Source organism: Dama dama, chromosome X (assembly GCF_033118175.1).
Source record: "Dama dama isolate Ldn47 chromosome X, ASM3311817v1, whole genome shotgun sequence".
In the NCBI taxonomy this organism is placed as follows: domain Eukaryota; kingdom Metazoa; phylum Chordata; class Mammalia; order Artiodactyla; family Cervidae; genus Dama; species Dama dama.
Window position 1 is genome coordinate 423,467 of NC_083714.1, and position 19,405 is coordinate 442,871.

The window sequence follows — 19,405 nt, forward strand, 5'->3', positions numbered from 1 at the left end:
AGCATGAAGTGGTCTTCAGAAACATGTACAGCCTGAAAAGTTGTGAAAAATATGAAGAGCTTCAAAAGGTGTGAAAAACAGGAGGAACATGAAGCGGCGTTCAAAATTATGAAGAGCCTGAAAAGGTGTGAAAAATATGAAGTGCTTCAAAAGGTGTCAACAATATGAGGAGCATGAAACGGTCTGAAAAATAGGAGGAGCAAGAAGCGGTGTTGAAAAACAAGAAGAGACGGAAAAGGTGAAAAATATGAAGAGCTTCAAAAGGTTTCAAAAATATGAGGAGCTTGAAATGGTCTGAAAAATAGGACGAGCATGAAACGGTGTTCAAAAACATGAAGAGCATGAAAAGGTGTGAAAATTATGAAGAGATTCAAAAGGTGTGAAAAACATGAGGAGAATGAAACGGTCTGAAAAATAGGAGGAGCATGAAGCAGTGTTCAAAACATGAAGAGCCTGAAAAAGTGTGAAAAATATGAAGATCGTCAAAAGTTTGAAAAATATGAAGACCCTGAAAAGGTGTCAAAAATGAGATGAGCATGAAACAGTCTGAAAAGTAGGAGGAGCATGAAGCGGTGTTTAAAAACATGAAGAGCCTGAAAAGGTGTGAAATATATGAAGAGCTTCAAAAGGTGTGAAAAATATGGAGAGCTTCAAAAGGTGTCAAAAATATGAAGAGCATGAAACGGTCTGAAAAATAGGGGGAGCATGAAATGGTGTTCAAAAACATGAAGAGCCTGAAAAGGTGTGAAATATATGAAGAGCCTGAAAAGGTGTGAAAAATATGAAGAGCTTCAAAAGGTGTCAAAAATATGAAGAGCATGAAACTGTCTGAAAAATAGGAGGAGCATTAAATGGTGTTCAAATACATGAAGAGCCTGAAAAGGTGTGAAAAATATGAAAAGCTTCAAAGGTGTGATATACATGAGGAGCATGAAACGGTCTGAAAAATAGGAGAAGCATGAAGTGATGTGGAAAAACATGAACAGCCTGAAAAGGTGTGAAAAATATGAAGAGCTTCAAAAGGTGTGAAATACATGAGGAGCATGAAACTCTGAAAAATAGGAGGAGCATGAAGTGGTGTTCAAAAACATGAAGAGCCTGAAAATGTGTGAAAAATATGAAGAGCTTCAAAAGGTGTGAAATATATGAGGAGCTTCAAAAGGTGTGAAAAATATGAAGAGCTTCAAAAGATGTCAAAAATATGAAAAGCATGAAACGGTCTGAAAAATAGGAGGAGCATGAAATGGTGTTCAAAAACATGAAGAGCCTGAAAATGTGTGAAAAATATGAAAAGCTTCAAAGGTTTGAAATACATGAGGAGCATGAAACAGTCTGAAAAATAGGAGAAGCATGAAGTGGTGTGGAAAAAAATGAAGAGCCTGAAAAGGTGTGAAAAATATGAAGAGCTTCAAAAGGTGTGAAATATATGTGGAGCATGAATCTCTCTGAAAAATAGGAGGAGCATGAAGTGGTGTTGAAAAACATGAAGAGCCTGAAAAGATGTGAAAAATATGAAGAGCTCCAAAAGGTGTGAAAAATATGAGAAGCATGATACGATCTGAAAAATAGGAGGAGCATGAAGTGGTGTTCAGAAACATGGAGAGCCTAAAAAGGTGTGAAAAATATGAAGAGCTTCAAAAGGTGTCAAAAATATGAGGAGCTTGAAACTGTCTGAAAAATAGGAGGAGCATGAAGCAGTGTTCAAAAAAATGAAGAGCCTGAAAAGGTGTGAAAAATATGAAGAGCTTCAAAACGTGTGAAATACATGAGGAGCATGAATAGGTCTGAAAAATAGGAGGAGCATGAAATGGTGTTCAAAAACATGAAGAGCATGAAAAGGTGTGAAAATTATGAAGAGCTTCAAAAGGTGTGAAAAACATGAGGAGAATGAAACGGTCTGAAAAATAGGAGGAGCATGAAGCAGTGTTCAAAACATGAAGAGCCTGAAAAAGTGTGAAAAATATGAAGATCTTCAAAACTTTGAAAAATATGAAGACCCTGAAAAGGTGTCAAAAATGAGATGAGCATGAAACAGTCTGAAAAGTAGGAGGAGCATGAAGTGTTGTTCAAAAACGTGAAGAACATGAAAAGGTGTGAAAAATATGAAGAGCTTGAAAAGGTATGAAATACCTGAGGAGCATGAAACGGTCTGAAAAATAGGAGGAGCATGAAGCGGTGTTCAAAACATGAAGAGCCTGAAAAAGTGTGAAAAAAATGAAGAGCTTCAAAAGGTTTGAAAAATAGGAGGAGGATGAAGCGGTGTTCAAAAACATGAAGAGCCTGAAAAAGTGTGATAAATATGAAGAGCTTATAAAATTGTCAAAAATATGAGGAGCATGGAGAGATGTTCAAAAACATGAAGAGGATGATAAGGCGTGAAAAACATTAAGAGCTTCAAAAGGTTTGAAAAATAGGAGGAGCATGAAGCGGTGTTCAAAAACATGAAGAGCCTGAAAATGTGTGAAAAATATGAATAGCTTATAAAATTGTCAAAAATATGAGGAGCATGAAACGGTCTGAAAAATAAGAGCAGCCTGAAAACGTCTGAAAAATAGGAGGAGCATGAAGCGGTGTTCAAAAACATGAAGGGCCTGAAAACGTGTGAAAACTATGAAGAGCTTCAAAAGGAGTCAAAAATATGCGAAGCCTGAAACGATCTGAAAAATAGGAGGAACATGAAGCGGTGTTGAAAAACATGAAGAGCCTGAAAATGTGTGAAAAATATGAAGAGCTTCAAAAGGTGTGAAATACATGAGGAGCATGAAACTCTCTGAAAAATAGGAGGAGCATGAAGTGGTGTTCAAAAACATGAAGAGCCTGAAAATGTGTGAAAAATATGAAGAGCTTCAAAAGGTGTGAAATATATGAGGAGCTTCAAAAGGTGTGAAAAATATGAAGAGCTTCAAAAGATGTCAAAAATATGAAAAGCATGAAACGGTCTGAAAAATAGGAGGAGCATGAAATGGTGTTCAAAAACATGAAGAGCCTGAAAATGTGTGAAAAATATGAAAAGCTTCAAAGGTTTGAAATACATGAGGAGCATGAAACAGTCTGAAAAATAGGAGAAGCATGAAGTGGTGTGGAAAAAAATGAAGAGCCTGAAAAGGTGTGAAAAATATGAAGAGCTTCAAAAGGTGTGAAATATATGTGGAGCATGAATCTCTCTGAAAAATAGGAGGAGCATGAAGTGGTGTTGAAAAACATGAAGAGCCTGAAAAGATGTGAAAAATATGAAGAGCTCCAAAAGGTGTGAAAAATATGAGAAGCATGATACGATCTGAAAAATAGGAGGAGCATGAAGTGGTGTTCAGAAACATGGAGAGCCTAAAAAGGTGTGAAAAATATGAAGAGCTTCAAAAGGTGTCAAAAATATGAGGAGCTTGAAACTGTCTGAAAAATAGGAGGAGCATGAAGCAGTGTTCAAAAAAATGAAGAGCCTGAAAAGGTGTGAAAAATATGAAGAGCTTCAAAACGTGTGAAATACATGAGGAGCATGAATAGGTCTGAAAAATAGGAGGAGCATGAAATGGTGTTCAAAAACATGAAGAGCATGAAAAGGTGTGAAAATTATGAAGAGCTTCAAAAGGTGTGAAAAACATGAGGAGAATGAAACGGTCTGAAAAATAGGAGGAGCATGAAGCAGTGTTCAAAACATGAAGAGCCTGAAAAAGTGTGAAAAATATGAAGATCTTCAAAACTTTGAAAAATATGAAGACCCTGAAAAGGTGTCAAAAATGAGATGAGCATGAAACAGTCTGAAAAGTAGGAGGAGCATGAAGTGTTGTTCAAAAACGTGAAGAACATGAAAAGGTGTGAAAAATATGAAGAGCTTGAAAAGGTATGAAATACCTGAGGAGCATGAAACGGTCTGAAAAATAGGAGGAGCATGAAGCGGTGTTCAAAACATGAAGAGCCTGAAAAAGTGTGAAAAAAATGAAGAGCTTCAAAAGGTTTGAAAAATAGGAGGAGGATGAAGCGGTGTTCAAAAACATGAAGAGCCTGAAAAAGTGTGATAAATATGAAGAGCTTATAAAATTGTCAAAAATATGAGGAGCATGGAGAGATGTTCAAAAACATGAAGAGGATGATAAGGCGTGAAAAACATTAAGAGCTTCAAAAGGTTTGAAAAATAGGAGGAGCATGAAGCGGTGTTCAAAAACATGAAGAGCCTGAAAATGTGTGAAAAATATGAATAGCTTATAAAATTGTCAAAAATATGAGGAGCATGAAACGGTCTGAAAAATAAGAGCAGCCTGAAAACGTCTGAAAAATAGGAGGAGCATGAAGCGGTGTTCAAAAACATGAAGGGCCTGAAAACGTGTGAAAACTATGAAGAGCTTCAAAAGGAGTCAAAAATATGCGAAGCCTGAAACGATCTGAAAAATAGGAGGAACATGAAGCGGTGTTGAAAAACATGAAGAGCCTGAAAATGTGTGAAAAATATGAAGAGCTTCAAAAGGTGTGAAATACATGAGGAGCATGAAACTCTCTGAAAAATAGGAGGAGCATGAAGTGGTGTTCAAAAACATGAAGAGCCTGAAAATGTGTGAAAAATATGAAGAGCTTCAAAAGGTGTGAAATATATGAGGAGCTTCAAAAGGTGTGAAAAATATGAAGAGCTTCAAAAGATGTCAAAAATATGAAAAGCATGAAACGGTCTGAAAAATAGGAGGAGCATGAAATGGTGTTCAAAAACATGAAGAGACTGAAAATGTGTGAAAAATATGAAAAGCTTCAAAGGTTTGAAATACATGAGGAGCATGAAACAGTCTGAAAAATAGGAGAAGCATGAAGTGGTGTGGAAAAAAATGAAGAGCCTGAAAATGTGTGAAAAATATGAAGAGCTTCAAAAGGTGTGAAATATATGTGGAGCATGAATCTCTCTGAAAAATAGGAGGAGCATGAAGTGGTGTTGAAAAACATGAAGAGCCTGAAAAGATGTGAAAAATATGAAGAGCTCCAAAAGGTGTGAAAAATATGAGAAGCATGATACGATCTGAAAAATAGGAGGAGCATGAAGTGCTGTTCAGAAACATGGAGAGCCTAAAAAGGTGTGAAAAATATGAAGAGCTTCGAAAGGTGTCAAAAATATGAGGAGCTTGAAACTGTCTGAAAAATAGGAGGAGCATGAAGCAGTGTTCAAAAACATGAAGAGCCTGAAAAGGTGTGAAAAATATGAAGAGCTTCAAAACGTGTGAAATACATGAGGAGCATGAAAAGGTCTGAAAAATAGGAGGAGCATGAAATGGTGTTCAAAAACATGAAGAGCATGAAAAGGTGTGAAAATTATGAAGAGCTTGAAAAGGTATGAAATACCTGAGGAGCATGAAACGGTCTGAAAAATAGGAGGAGCATGAAGTGGTGTTCAAAACATGAAGAGCCTGAAAAAGTGTGAAAAATATGAAGAGCTTCAAAAGGTTTGAAAAATAGGAGGAGGATGAAGCGGTGTTCAAAAACATGAAGAGCCTGAAAAAGTGTGATAAATATGAAGAGCTTATAAAATTGTCAAAAATATGAGGAGCATGAAACGGTCTCAAAAATACGAGCAGCCTGAAACCGTCTGAAAAATAGGAGGAGCATGAAGCGGTGTTCAAAACATGAAGAGCCTGAAAAAGTGTGAAAAATATGAAGAGCTTATAAAATTGTCAAAAATATGAGGAGCATGAAACGGTCTGAAAAATACAAGCAGCCTGAAACCGTCTGAAAAATAGGAGGAGCATGAAGCGTTGTTCAAAACATGAAGAGCCGGAAAAAGTGTGAAAAATATGAAGAGCTTCAAAAGGTGTCAAAAATATGAGGAGCATGAAACGCTCTGAAATATAGGAGGATCATGAAGCGGTGTTGAAAAACATGAAGAGCCTGAAAAGGTGTGATAAATGTGAAGAGCTTCAAAAGGTGTCAAAAATATGAGGAGTATGAAAAGGTCTGAAAAATAGGAGGAGTATGAAACGGTGATCAAAAACATGAAGAATCTGAAAACGTGTGAAAAATATGAAGAGCTTCAAACGGTGTGAAAAACATGAGGAGAATGAAACGGTCTGAAAAATAGGAGGAGCATGAAGCAGTCTTCGAAACATGAAGAGCCTGAAAAAGTGTGAAAAATATGAAGAGCTTATAAAATTGTCAAAAATATGAGGGGCATGAAACGGTCTGAAAAATACGAGCAGCCTGAAACCGTCTGAAAAATAGGAGGAGCATGAGCGGTGTTCAAAAACGTGAAGAGCCTGAAAAGGTGTGAAAAATATGAAGAGTTTCAAAAGGTGTGAAATACCTGAGGAGCATGAAACGATCTGAAAAATAGGAGGAGCATGAAGCGGTGTTCAAAACATGAAGAGCCTGAAAAAGTGTGAAAAATATGAACACCTTCAAAAGGTTTGAAAAATAAGAGGAGCATGAAGCGGTGTTCAAAAACATGAAGAGCCTGAAAAAGTGTGAAAAATATGAAGAGCTTATAAAATTGTCAAAAATATGAGGAGCATGAAAATGTCTGAAAAATACGAGCAGCCTGAAACCGTCTGAAAAATAGGAGGAGCATGAAGCGGTGTTCAAAAACATGAAGGGCCTGAAAACGGGTGAAAATTATGAAGAGCTTCAAAAGGAGTCAAAAATATGCGGAGCCTGAAACGATCTGAAAAATAGGAGGAGCATGAAGCGGAGTTGAAAAACATGAAGAGCCGGAAAAGGTGTGAAAAATGTGAAGAGCTTCAAAAGGTGTCAAAAATATGAGGAGCATGAAACGCTCTGAAATATAGGAGGATCATGAAGCGGTGTTGAAAAACATGCAGAGCCTGAAAAGGTGTGATAAATGTGAAGAGCTTCAAAAGGTGTCAAAAATATGAGGAGCATGAAACGGTCTGAAAAATAGTAGGAGCATGAAACGGTGATCAAAAACATGAAGAATTTGAAAACGTGTGAAAAATATGAAGAGCTTCAAACGGTGTGAAAAATATCAGGAGCATGAAACGGTCTGAAAAAGATGAGGAGCATGAAGTGGTTTTCAAAAACATGTACAGCCTGAAAAGGTGTGAAAAATAGGAAGAGCTTCAAAAGGAGTGAAAAACAGGAGGAACATGCAGCGGTGTTCAAAAATATGAAGAGCCTGAAAAGGTGTGAAAAATATGTAGTGCTTCAAAAGGTGTCAACAATATGAGGAGCATGAAACGGTCTGAAAAATAGGAGGAGTAAGAAGCGGTGTTGAAAAACAAGAAGAGACGGAAAAGGTGTGAAAAATATGAAGAGCTTCAAAAGGTTTCAAAAATATGAGGAGCTTGAAATGGTCTGAAAAATAGGACGAGCATGAAACGGTGTTCAAAAACATGAAGAGCATGAAAAGGTGTGAAAATTATGAAGAGCTTCAAAAGGTGTGAAAAACAGGAGGAGAATGAAACGGTCTGAAAAATAGGAGGAGCATGAAGCAGTGTTCAAAACATGAAGAGCCTGAAAAAGTGTGAAAAATATGAAGATCTTCAAAAGTTTGAAAAATATGAAGACCCTGAAAAGGTGTCAAAAATGAGATGAGCATGAAACAGTCTGAAAAGTAGGAGGAGCATGAAGTGTTGTCCAAAAACGTGAAGAGCCTGAAAAGGTGTGAAAAATATGAAGAGCTTGAAAAGTTGTGAAATACCTGAGGAGCATGAAACGGTCTGAAAAATAGGAGGAGCATGAAGCGGTGTTCAAAACATGAAGAGCCTGAAAAAGTGTGAAAAATATGAAGAGCTTATAAAATTGTCAAAAATATGTGGAGCATGAAACGGTCTGAAAAATACGAGCAGCCTGAAACCGTCTGAAAAATAGGAGGAGCATGAAGCGGTGTTCAAAAACATGAAGGGCCTGAAAATGTGTGAAAAATATGAAGAGCTTATAAAATTGTCAAAAATATGAGGAGCATGAAACGGTCTGAAAAATACGAGCAGCCTGAAACCGTCTGAAAAATAGAAGGAGCATGAAGCGGTGTTCAAAACATGAAGAGCCTGAAAAAGTGTGAAAAATATGAAGAGCTTATAAAATTGTCAAAAATATGAGGAGCATGAAACGGTCTGAAAAATACGAGCAGCCTGAAACCGTCTGAAAAATAGGAGGAGCATGAAGCGGTGTTCAAAACATGAAGAGCCTGAAAAAGTGTGAAAAATATGAAGAGCTTATAAAATTGTCAAAAATATGAGGAGCATGAAACGGTCTGAAAAATACAGCAGCCTGAAACGGTCTGAAAAATAGGAGGAGCATGAAGCGGTGTTCAAAAACATGAAGGGCCTGAAAACGGGTGAAAAATATGAAGAGCTTCACAATGAGTCAAAAATATGCGGAGCCTGAAACGATCTGAAAAATAGGAGGAGCATGAAGCGGAGTTGAAAAACATGAAGAGCCGGAAAAGGTGTGAAAAATGTGAAGAGCTTCAAAAGGTGTCAAAAATATGAGGAGCATGAAACGCTCTGAAATATAGGAGGATCATGAAGCGGTGTTGAAAAATATGAAGAGCCTGAAAAGGTGTGATAAATGTGAAGAGCTTCAAAAGGTGTCAAAAATATGAGGAGTATGAAAAGGTCTGAAAAATAGGAGGAGTATGAAACGGTGATCAAAACATGAAGAATCTGAAAACGTGTGAAAAATATGAAGAGCTTCAAACTGTGTGAAAAATATCAGGAGCATGAAACGGTCTGAAAAAGATGAGGAGCATGAAGTGGTCTTCAGAAACATGTACAGCCTGAAAAGTTGTGAAAAATATGAAGAGCTTCAAAAGGTGTGAAAAACAGGAGGAACATGAAGCGGCGTTCAAAATTATGAAGAGCCTGAAAAGGTGTGAAAAATATGAAGTGCTTCAAAAGGTGTCAACAATATGAGGAGCATGAAACGGTCTGAAAAATAGGAGGAGCAAGAAGCGGTGTTGAAAAACAAGAAGAGACGGAAAAGGTGAAAAATATGAAGAGCTTCAAAAGGTTTCAAAAATATGAGGAGCTTGAAATGGTCTGAAAAATAGGACGAGCATGAAACGGTGTTCAAAAACATGAAGAGCATGAAAAGGTGTGAAAATTATGAAGAGATTCAAAAGGTGTGAAAAACATGAGGAGAATGAAACGGTCTGAAAAATAGGAGGAGCATGAAGCAGTGTTCAAAACATGAAGAGCCTGAAAAAGTGTGAAAAATATGAAGATCGTCAAAAGTTTGAAAAATATGAAGACCCTGAAAAGGTGTCAAAAATGAGATGAGCATGAAACAGTCTGAAAAGTAGGAGGAGCATGAAGCGGTGTTTAAAAACATGAAGAGCCTGAAAAGGTGTGAAATATATGAAGAGCTTCAAAAGGTGTGAAAAATATGGAGAGCTTCAAAAGGTGTCAAAAATATGAAGAGCATGAAACGGTCTGAAAAATAGGGGGAGCATGAAATGGTGTTCAAAAACATGAAGAGCCTGAAAAGGTGTGAAATATATGAAGAGCCTGAAAAGGTGTGAAAAATATGAAGAGCTTCAAAAGGTGTCAAAAATATGAAGAGCATGAAACTGTCTGAAAAATAGGAGGAGCATTAAATGGTGTTCAAATACATGAAGAGCCTGAAAAGGTGTGAAAAATATGAAAAGCTTCAAAGGTGTGATATACATGAGGAGCATGAAACGGTCTGAAAAATAGGAGAAGCATGAAGTGATGTGGAAAAACATGAACAGCCTGAAAAGGTGTGAAAAATATGAAGAGCTTCAAAAGGTGTGAAATACATGAGGAGCATGAAACTCTGAAAAATAGGAGGAGCATGAAGTGGTGTTCAAAAACATGAAGAGCCTGAAAATGTGTGAAAAATATGAAGAGCTTCAAAAGGTGTGAAATATATGAGGAGCTTCAAAAGGTGTGAAAAATATGAAGAGCTTCAAAAGATGTCAAAAATATGAAAAGCATGAAACGGTCTGAAAAATAGGAGGAGCATGAAATGGTGTTCAAAAACATGAAGAGCCTGAAAATGTGTGAAAAATATGAAAAGCTTCAAAGGTTTGAAATACATGAGGAGCATGAAACAGTCTGAAAAATAGGAGAAGCATGAAGTGGTGTGGAAAAAAATGAAGAGCCTGAAAAGGTGTGAAAAATATGAAGAGCTTCAAAAGGTGTGAAATATATGTGGAGCATGAATCTCTCTGAAAAATAGGAGGAGCATGAAGTGGTGTTGAAAAACATGAAGAGCCTGAAAAGATGTGAAAAATATGAAGAGCTCCAAAAGGTGTGAAAAATATGAGAAGCATGATACGATCTGAAAAATAGGAGGAGCATGAAGTGGTGTTCAGAAACATGGAGAGCCTAAAAAGGTGTGAAAAATATGAAGAGCTTCAAAAGGTGTCAAAAATATGAGGAGCTTGAAACTGTCTGAAAAATAGGAGGAGCATGAAGCAGTGTTCAAAAAAATGAAGAGCCTGAAAAGGTGTGAAAAATATGAAGAGCTTCAAAACGTGTGAAATACATGAGGAGCATGAAAAGGTCTGAAAAATAGGAGGAGCATGAAATGGTGTTCAAAAACATGAAGAGCATGAAAAGGTGTGAAAATTATGAAGAGCTTCAAAAGGTGTGAAAAACATGAGGAGAATGAAACGGTCTGAAAAATAGGAGGAGCATGAAGCAGTGTTCAAAACATGAAGAGCCTGAAAAAGTGTGAAAAATATGAAGATCTTCAAAACTTTGAAAAATATGAAGACCCTGAAAAGGTGTCAAAAATGAGATGAGCATGAAACAGTCTGAAAAGTAGGAGGAGCATGAAGTGTTGTTCAAAAACGTGAAGAACATGAAAAGGTGTGAAAAATATGAAGAGCTTGAAAAGGTATGAAATACCTGAGGAGCATGAAACGGTCTGAAAAATAGGAGGAGCATGAAGCGGTGTTCAAAACATGAAGAGCCTGAAAAAGTGTGAAAAAAATGAAGAGCTTCAAAAGGTTTGAAAAATAGGAGGAGGATGAAGCGGTGTTCAAAAACATGAAGAGCCTGAAAAAGTGTGATAAATATGAAGAGCTTATAAAATTGTCAAAAATATGAGGAGCATGGAGAGATGTTCAAAAACATGAAGAGGATGATAAGGCGTGAAAAACATTAAGAGCTTCAAAAGGTTTGAAAAATAGGAGGAGCATGAAGCGGTGTTCAAAAACATGAAGAGCCTGAAAATGTGTGAAAAATATGAATAGCTTATAAAATTGTCAAAAATATGAGGAGCATGAAACGGTCTGAAAAATAAGAGCAGCCTGAAAACGTCTGAAAAATAGGAGGAGCATGAAGCGGTGTTCAAAAACATGAAGGGCCTGAAAACGTGTGAAAACTATGAAGAGCTTCAAAAGGAGTCAAAAATATGCGAAGCCTGAAACGATCTGAAAAATAGGAGGAACATGAAGCGGTGTTGAAAAACATGAAGAGCCTGAAAATGTGTGAAAAATATGAAGAGCTTCAAAAGGTGTGAAATACATGAGGAGCATGAAACTCTCTGAAAAATAGGAGGAGCATGAAGTGGTGTTCAAAAACATGAAGAGCCTGAAAATGTGTGAAAAATATGAAGAGCTTCAAAAGGTGTGAAATATATGAGGAGCTTCAAAAGGTGTGAAAAATATGAAGAGCTTCAAAAGATGTCAAAAATATGAAAAGCATGAAACGGTCTGAAAAATAGGAGGAGCATGAAATGGTGTTCAAAAACATGAAGAGACTGAAAATGTGTGAAACATATGAAAAGCTTCAAAGGTTTGAAATACATGAGGAGCATGAAACAGTCTGAAAAATAGGAGAAGCATGAAGTGGTGTGGAAAAAAATGAAGAGCCTGAAAATGTGTGAAAAATATGAAGAGCTTCAAAAGGTGTGAAATATATGTGGAGCATGAATCTCTCTGAAAAATAGGAGGAGCATGAAGTGGTGTTGAAAAACATGAAGAGCCTGAAAAGATGTGAAAAATATGAAGAGCTCCAAAAGGTGTGAAAAATATGAGAAGCATGATACGATCTGAAAAATAGGAGGAGCATGAAGTGGTGTTCAGAAACATGGAGAGCCTAAAAAGGTGTGAAAAATATGAAGAGCTTCGAAAGGTGTCAAAAATATGAGGAGCTTGAAACTGTCTGAAAAATAGGAGGAGCATGAAGCAGTGTTCAAAAACATGAAGAGCCTGAAAAGGTGTGAAAAATATGAAGAGCTTCAAAACGTGTGAAATACATGAGGAGCATGAAAAGGTCTGAAAAATAGGAGGAGCATGAAATGGTGTTCAAAAACATGAAGAGCATGAAAAGGTGTGAAAATTATGAAGAGCTTGAAAAGGTATGAAATACCTGAGGAGCATGAAACGGTCTGAAAAATAGGAGGAGCATGAAGTGGTGTTCAAAACATGAAGAGCCTGAAAAAGTGTGAAAAATATGAAGAGCTTCAAAAGGTTTGAAAAATAGGAGGAGGATGAAGCGGTGTTCAAAAACATGAAGAGCCTGAAAAAGTGTGATAAATATGAAGAGCTTATAAAATTGTCAAAAATATGAGGAGCATGGAGAGATGTTCAAAAACATGAAGAGGATGTTAAGGCGTGAAAAACATTAAGAGCTTCAAAAGGTTTGAAAAATAGGAGGAGCATGAAGCGGTGTTCAAAAACATGAAGAGCCTGAAAATGTGTGAAAAATATGAATAGCTTATAAAATTGTCAAAAATATGAGGAGCATGAAACGGTCTGAAATATAAGAGGATCATGAAGCGGTGTTGAAAAACATGAAGAGTCTGAAAACGTGTGAAAAATAGGAGGAGCATGAAGCGGTGTTCAAAAACATGAAGGGCCTGAAAACGTGTGAAAAATATGAAGAGCTTCAAAAGGAGTCAAAAATATGCGAAGCCTGAAACGATCTGAAAAATAGGAGGAGCATGAAGCGGTGTTGAAAAACATGAAGAGCCGGAAAAGGTGTGAAAAATGTGAAGAGCTTCAAAAGGTGTCAAAAATATGAGGAGCATGAAACGGTCTGAAATATAAGAGGATCATGAAGCGGTGTTGAAAAACATGAAGAGCCGGAAAAGGTGTGAAAAATGTGAAGAGCTTCAAAAGGTGTCAAAAATATGAGGAGCATGAAACGGTCTGAAATATAAGAGGATCATGAAGCGGTGTTGAAAAACATGAAGAGTCTGAAAACGTGTGAAAAATATGAAGAGCTTCAAACGGTGTGAAAAATATCAGGAGCATGAAACGGTCTGAAAAAGATGAGGAGCATGAAGTGGTCTTCAAAAACATGTACAGCCTGAAAAGGTGTGAAAAATATGAAGAGCTTCAAAAGATGTGAAAAATATGAAGAGCTTCAAAAGGTGTCAAAAATGAGATGAGCATGAAACGGTCTGAAAAATAGGAGTAGAATGAAACGGTGTTGAAAAATTGAAGAGCCTGAAAAGCTGTGAAAAATATGAAGAGCTTCAAAAGGTGTGAAAAATATGAAGAGCTTCAAAACGTGTGAAATACATGAGGAGCATGAAAAGGTCTGAAAAATAGGAGTAGCATGAAGAGGTGTTCAAAAACATGAAGAGGCTGATAAGGTGTGAAAAACATGAAGAGCTTCAAAAAGTTTGAAAAATAGGAGCATGAAGCGGTGTTCAAAAACATGAGGAGCCTGAAAAGGTGAGAAAAATATGAAGAGCTTCAAAAGGTGTGAGAAATGTGAGGAGCATGAAGCGGTGTTCAAATACATGAAGAGCCTGAAAAAGTGTGAAAAATATGAAGAGTTTATAAAATTGTCAAAAATATCAAAGCATGAAACGGTCTGAAAAATACGAGCAGCCTGAAACCGTCTGAAAAATAGGAGGAGCATGAAGCGGTGTTCAAAAACATGAAGGGCCTGAAAACGTGTGAAAAATATGAAGAGCTTCAAAAGGAGTCAAAAATATGCGGAGCCTGAAACGATGTGAAAAATACGAGGAGCATGAAGCGGAGTTGAAAAACATGAAGAGCCGGAAAAGGTGTGAAAAATGTGAAGAGCTTCAAAAGGTGTCAAAAATATGAGGAGCATGAAACGCTCTGAAATATAGGAGGATCATGAAGCGGGGTTGAAAAACATGAAGAGCCTGAAAAGGTGTGATAAATGTGAAGACCTTCAAAAGGTGTCAAAAATATGAGGAGTATGAAACGGCCTGAAAAATAGGAGGAGCATGAAACGGTGATCAAAAACATGAAGAATCTGAAAACGTGTGAAAAATATGAAGAGCTTCAAACGGTGTGAAAAATATCAGGAGCAGGAAACGGTGTGAAAAAGATGAGGAGCATGAAGTGGTCTTCAGATACATGTACAGCCTGAAAAGGTGTGAAAAATATGAAGAGCTTCAAAAGGTGTGAAAAACAGGAGGAACATGAAGCAGCGTTCAAAAATATGAAGAGCCTGAAAAGGTGTCAAAAATATGAAGTGCTCCAAAAGGTGTCAACAATATGAGGAGCATGAAACAGTCTGAAAAATAGGAGGAGCAAGAAGCGGTGTTGAAAAACAAGAAGAGACGGAAAAGGTGTGAAAAATATGAAGAGCTTCAAAAGGTTTCAAAAATATGAGGAGCTTGAAATGATCTGAAAAATAGGACGAGCATGAAACGGTGTTCAAAAACATGAAGAACATGAAAAGGTGTGAAAATTATGAAGAGCTTCAAAAGGTGTGAAAAACATGAGGAGAATGAAACGGTCTGAAAAATAGGAGGAGCATGAAGCAGTGTTCAAAACATGAAGAGCCTGAAAAAGTGTGAAAAATATGAAGATCTTCAAAACTTTGAAAAATATGAAGACCCTGAAAAGGTGTCAAAAATGAGATGAGCATGAAAGAGTCTGAAAATTAGGAGGAGCATGAAGTGTTGTTCAAAAACGTGAAGAGCCTGAAAAGGTGTGAAAAATATGAAGAGCTTGAAAAGGTGTGAAATACCTGAGGAGCATGAAACGGTCTGAAAAATAGGAGGAGCATGAAGCGGTGTTCAAAACATGAAGAGCCTGAAAAAGTGTGAAAAATATGAAGAGCTTCAAAAGGTTTGAAAAATAGGAGGAGCATGAAGCGGTGTTCAAAAACATGAAGAGCCTGAAAAAGTGTGAAAAATATGAAGAGCTTATAAAATTGTCAAAAATAAGAGGAGCATGATGAGATGTTCAAAAACATGAAGAGGCTGATAAGGTGTGAAAAACATGAAGAGCTTCAAAAGGTTTGAAAAATAGGAGGAGCATGAAGCGGTGCTCAAAAACATGAAGAGCCTGAAAAAGTGTGAAAAATATGAAGAGCTTATAAAATTGTCAAAAATATGAGGAGCATGAAACGGTCTGAAAAATACGAGCAGCCTGAAACCGTCTGAAAAATAGGAGGAGCATGAAGCGGTGTTGAAAAACATGAAGAGCCGGAAAAGCTGTGAAAAATGTGAAGAGCTTCAAAAGGTGTCAAAAATATGAGGAGCATGAAACGCTCTGAAATATAGGTGGATCAAGAAGTGGTGTTGAAAAACATGAAGAGCCTGAAAAGGTGTGATAAATGTGAAGAGCTTCAAAAGGTGTCAAAAATATGAGGAGCATGTAACGGTCTGAAAAATAGGAGGAGCATGAAACGGTGATCAAAAACATGAAGAATCTGAAAACGTGTGAAAAATATGAAGAGCTTCAAACGGTGTGAAAAATATGAGGTGCATGAAATGGTCTGAAAAAGATGAGGAGAATGAAGTGGTCTTCAAAAACATGTACAGCCTGAAAAGGTGTGAAAAATATGGAGAGCTTCAAAAGGTGTGAAAAACAGGAGGAACATGAAGTGGTGTTCAAAAATATGAAGAGCCTGAAAAGGTGTGAAAACTATGAAGTGCTTCAAAAGGTGTCAACAATATGAGGAGCATGAAACGGTCTGAAAAATAGGAGGAGCAAGAAGCGGTGTTGAAAAACAAGAAGAGACGGAAAAGGTGTGAAAATATGAAGAGCTTCAAAACGTGTCAAAAATATGAGGAGCGTGAAACGGTGTGAAAAATAGGAGGAGCATGAAGCGGTGTTGAAAAACATGAAGAGCCTGAAAACGTGTGAAAAATATGAAGAGCTTCAAAAGGTATGAAAATATGAAGAGCTTCAAAAGTTGTCAAAAAAGAGATGAGCATGAAACGGTCTGAAAAATAGGAGCAGCATGAAGCGGTGTTGAAAAACATGAAGAGTCTGAAAAGGTGTGAAAAATATGAAGAGCTTCAAAAGGTGTCAAAAATATGAGGAGCATGAAACGGTCTGAAATATAGGAAGATCATCAAGCGGTGTTGAAAAACATGAAGAGCCTGAAAATGTGTGAAAAACGTGAAGAGTTTCAAAAGATGTCAAAAATATGAGGAGCATGAAACGGTCTGAAAAATATGAGGAGCATGAAGCGGTGTTAAAAAACATGAAGAGCCTGAAAAGAAGTGCAAAATATGAAGAGCTTCAAAAGGTGTGAAAAATATGAAGACCTTCAAAAGGTGTCAAAAAAGAAATGAGCATGAAACGGTCGGAAAAATAGGAGGAGCATGAAGCGGTGTTGTAAAACATGAAGAGCCTGAAAACCTGTGAAAAACAGGAAGAGCTTCAAAAGGTGTGAAAAATATGAAGAGCTTCAAAAAATGTCAAAAATATGAGGAGCATGAAACGGTCTGAAAAATACGAGCAGCCTGAAGCGTCTGAAAAATAGGAGGAGCATGAAGCGGTGTTCAAAAACATGAAGGGCCTGAAAATGTGTGAAAAATATGAAGAGCTTCAAAAGGAGTCAAAAATATGCGGAGCCTGAAACGATCTGAAAAATAGGAGGAGCATGAAGCGGAGTTGAAAAACATGAAGAGCCGGAAAAGGTGTGAAAAATGTGAAGAGCTTCAAAAGGTGTCAAAAATATGAGGAGCATGAAACGCTCTGAAACATAGAAGGATCATGAAGCGGTGTTGAAAAACATGAAGAGCCTGAAAAGGTGTGATAAATGTGAAGAGCTTCAAAAGGTGTCAAAAATATGAGGAGCATGAAACGGTCTGAAAAATAGGAGGAGCATGAAACGGTGATCAAAAACATGAAGAATCTGAAAACGTGTGAAAAATATGAAGAGCTTCAAACGGTGTGAAATATATCAGGAGCATGAAACGATCTGAAAAAGATGAGTAGCATGAAGTGGTCTTCAAAAACATGTACAGCCTGAAAAGGTGTGAAAAATATGAAGAGCTTCAAAAGGTGTGAAAAAGAGGAGGAACATGAAGTGGCGTTCAAAAATATGAAGAGCCTGAAGAGGTGTGAAAAATATGAAGTGCTTCAAAAGGTGTCAACAATATGAGGAGCATGAAACGGTCTGAAAAATAGGAGGAGCAAGAAGCGGTGTTGAAAAACAAGAAGAGACGGAAAAGGTGTGAAAAATATGAAGAGCTTCAAAAGGTTTCAAAAATATGAGGAGCTTGAAATGGTCTGAAAAATAGGACGAGCATGAAACGGTGTTCAAAAACATGAAGAGCATGAAAAGGTGTGAAAATTATGAAGAGATTCAAAAGGTGTGAAAAACATGAGGAGAATGAAACGGTCTGAAAAATAGGAGGAGCATGAAGCAGTGTTCAAAACATGAAGAGCCTGAAAAAGTGTGAAAAATATGAAGATCTTCAAAAGTTTGAAAAATATGAAGACCCTGAAAAGGTGTCAAAAATGAGATGAGCATGAAACAGTCTGAAAAGTAGGAGGAGCATGAAGTGTTGTTCAAAAACGTGAAGAGCTTGAAAAGGTGTGAAAAATATGAAGAGCTTGAAAAGGTGTGAAATACCTGAGGAGCATGAAACGGTCTGAAAAATAGGAGGAGCATGAAGCGGTGTTAAAAAACATGAAAAGCCTGAAAAGAAGTGAAAAATGTGAAGAGCTTCAAAAGGTGTGAAAAATATGAAGTCCTTCAAAAGGTGTCAAAAATATGAAGAGCTTCAAAAGATGTCAAAAATATGAGGAGCATGAAACGGTCTGAAAAATATGAGGAGCATGAAGCGGTGTTGAAAAACATGAAGAGCCTGAAAAGCTGTGAAAAATAGGAAGAGCTTCAAAAGGTGTGAAAAATATGAAGAGCTTCAAAAAATGTCAAAAATATGAGGAGCATGAAATGGTCTCAAATATAGGAGAATCATACAGCGGTGTTGAAAACTATAAACAGCCTGAAAATGTGTGAAAAATATGAAGAGCTTCAAAAGGTGTCAAAAATATGAGTATCATGAAATGGTCTGAAAAACAGGAGCAGCATGAAACAGTGTTCAAAAACATGAAGACATTGAAAAGGTGTGAAAAATATGAAGAGTTTCAAAAGGTGTGAAATACATGAGAAGCATGAAAGGGTGTGAAAAATGGAGGAGCAAGAAGCGGTGTTGAAAAACATGAAGAGCCTGAAAAGGTGTGATAAATGTGAAGAGCTTCAAAAGGTGTCAAAAATATGAGGAGCATGAAACGTTGATCAAAAACATGAAGAATCTGAAAACGTGTGAATAATATGAAGAGCTTCAAACGGTGTGAAAAATATCAGGAGCATGAAACGGTCTGAAAAAGATGAGGAGCATGAAGTGGTCTTCAAAAACATGTACAGCCTGAAAAGGTGTGAAAAATATGAAGAGCTTCAAAAGGTGTGAAATACATGAGTATCATGAAACGGTATAAAAAATAGGAGGAGCATGAAGCTGTGTTCAAAAACATGAGAGCCTGAAAAGGTGTGAAAATATGAAGAGCTTTAAAAGGTGTGAAAAATACGAGGAGCATGAAACGGTGTTCAAAAACATGAAGAGCCTAAAATGGTGTGAAAATTATGAAGAGCCTCAAAACGTGTCAAAAATATGAGGAGCATGAAACGGTCTGAAAAATAGGAGGAGCATGAAGCGATGTTGAAAAACTTGAAGAGCCTGAAAACGTGTAAAATATGAAGAGCTTCAAAAGGTGTGAAAAATATGAAGAGCTTCAAAAGGTATCAAAAATGAGATGAGCATGAAACGGTCTGAAAAATAGGAGGAGCAAAAAGCGGTGTTGAAAAACATGAAGAGTCTGAAAAGGTGTGAGAAATATGAAGAGCTTCAAAAGGTGTGAAAAATATGAAGAGCTTCAAAAGGAGTGAAGAATATGAAGAGCTTCAAAAGGTGTCAAAAATGAGATGAGCATGAAACGGTCTGAAAAATAGGAGGAGCATGAAGCGGTGTTGAAAAACATGAAGAGCCTGAAAAGGTGTGAAAAACATGAAGAGCTTCAAAAGTTGTCAAAAATATGAGGAGCATGAAACGGTCTGAAAAATAGGAGGAGCATGAAGCGGTGTTGAAAAACATGAAGAGCCTGAAACCGTGTGAAAAATCTGAAGAGCTTCAAAAGGTATGAAAATCCGAAGAACTTCAAAAGTTGTCAAAAAAGAGATGAGCATGAAACGGTCTGAAAAATAGGAGCAGCATGAAGCGGTGTTGAAAAACATGAAGAGTCTGAAAAGGTGTGAAAAATATGAAGAGCTTC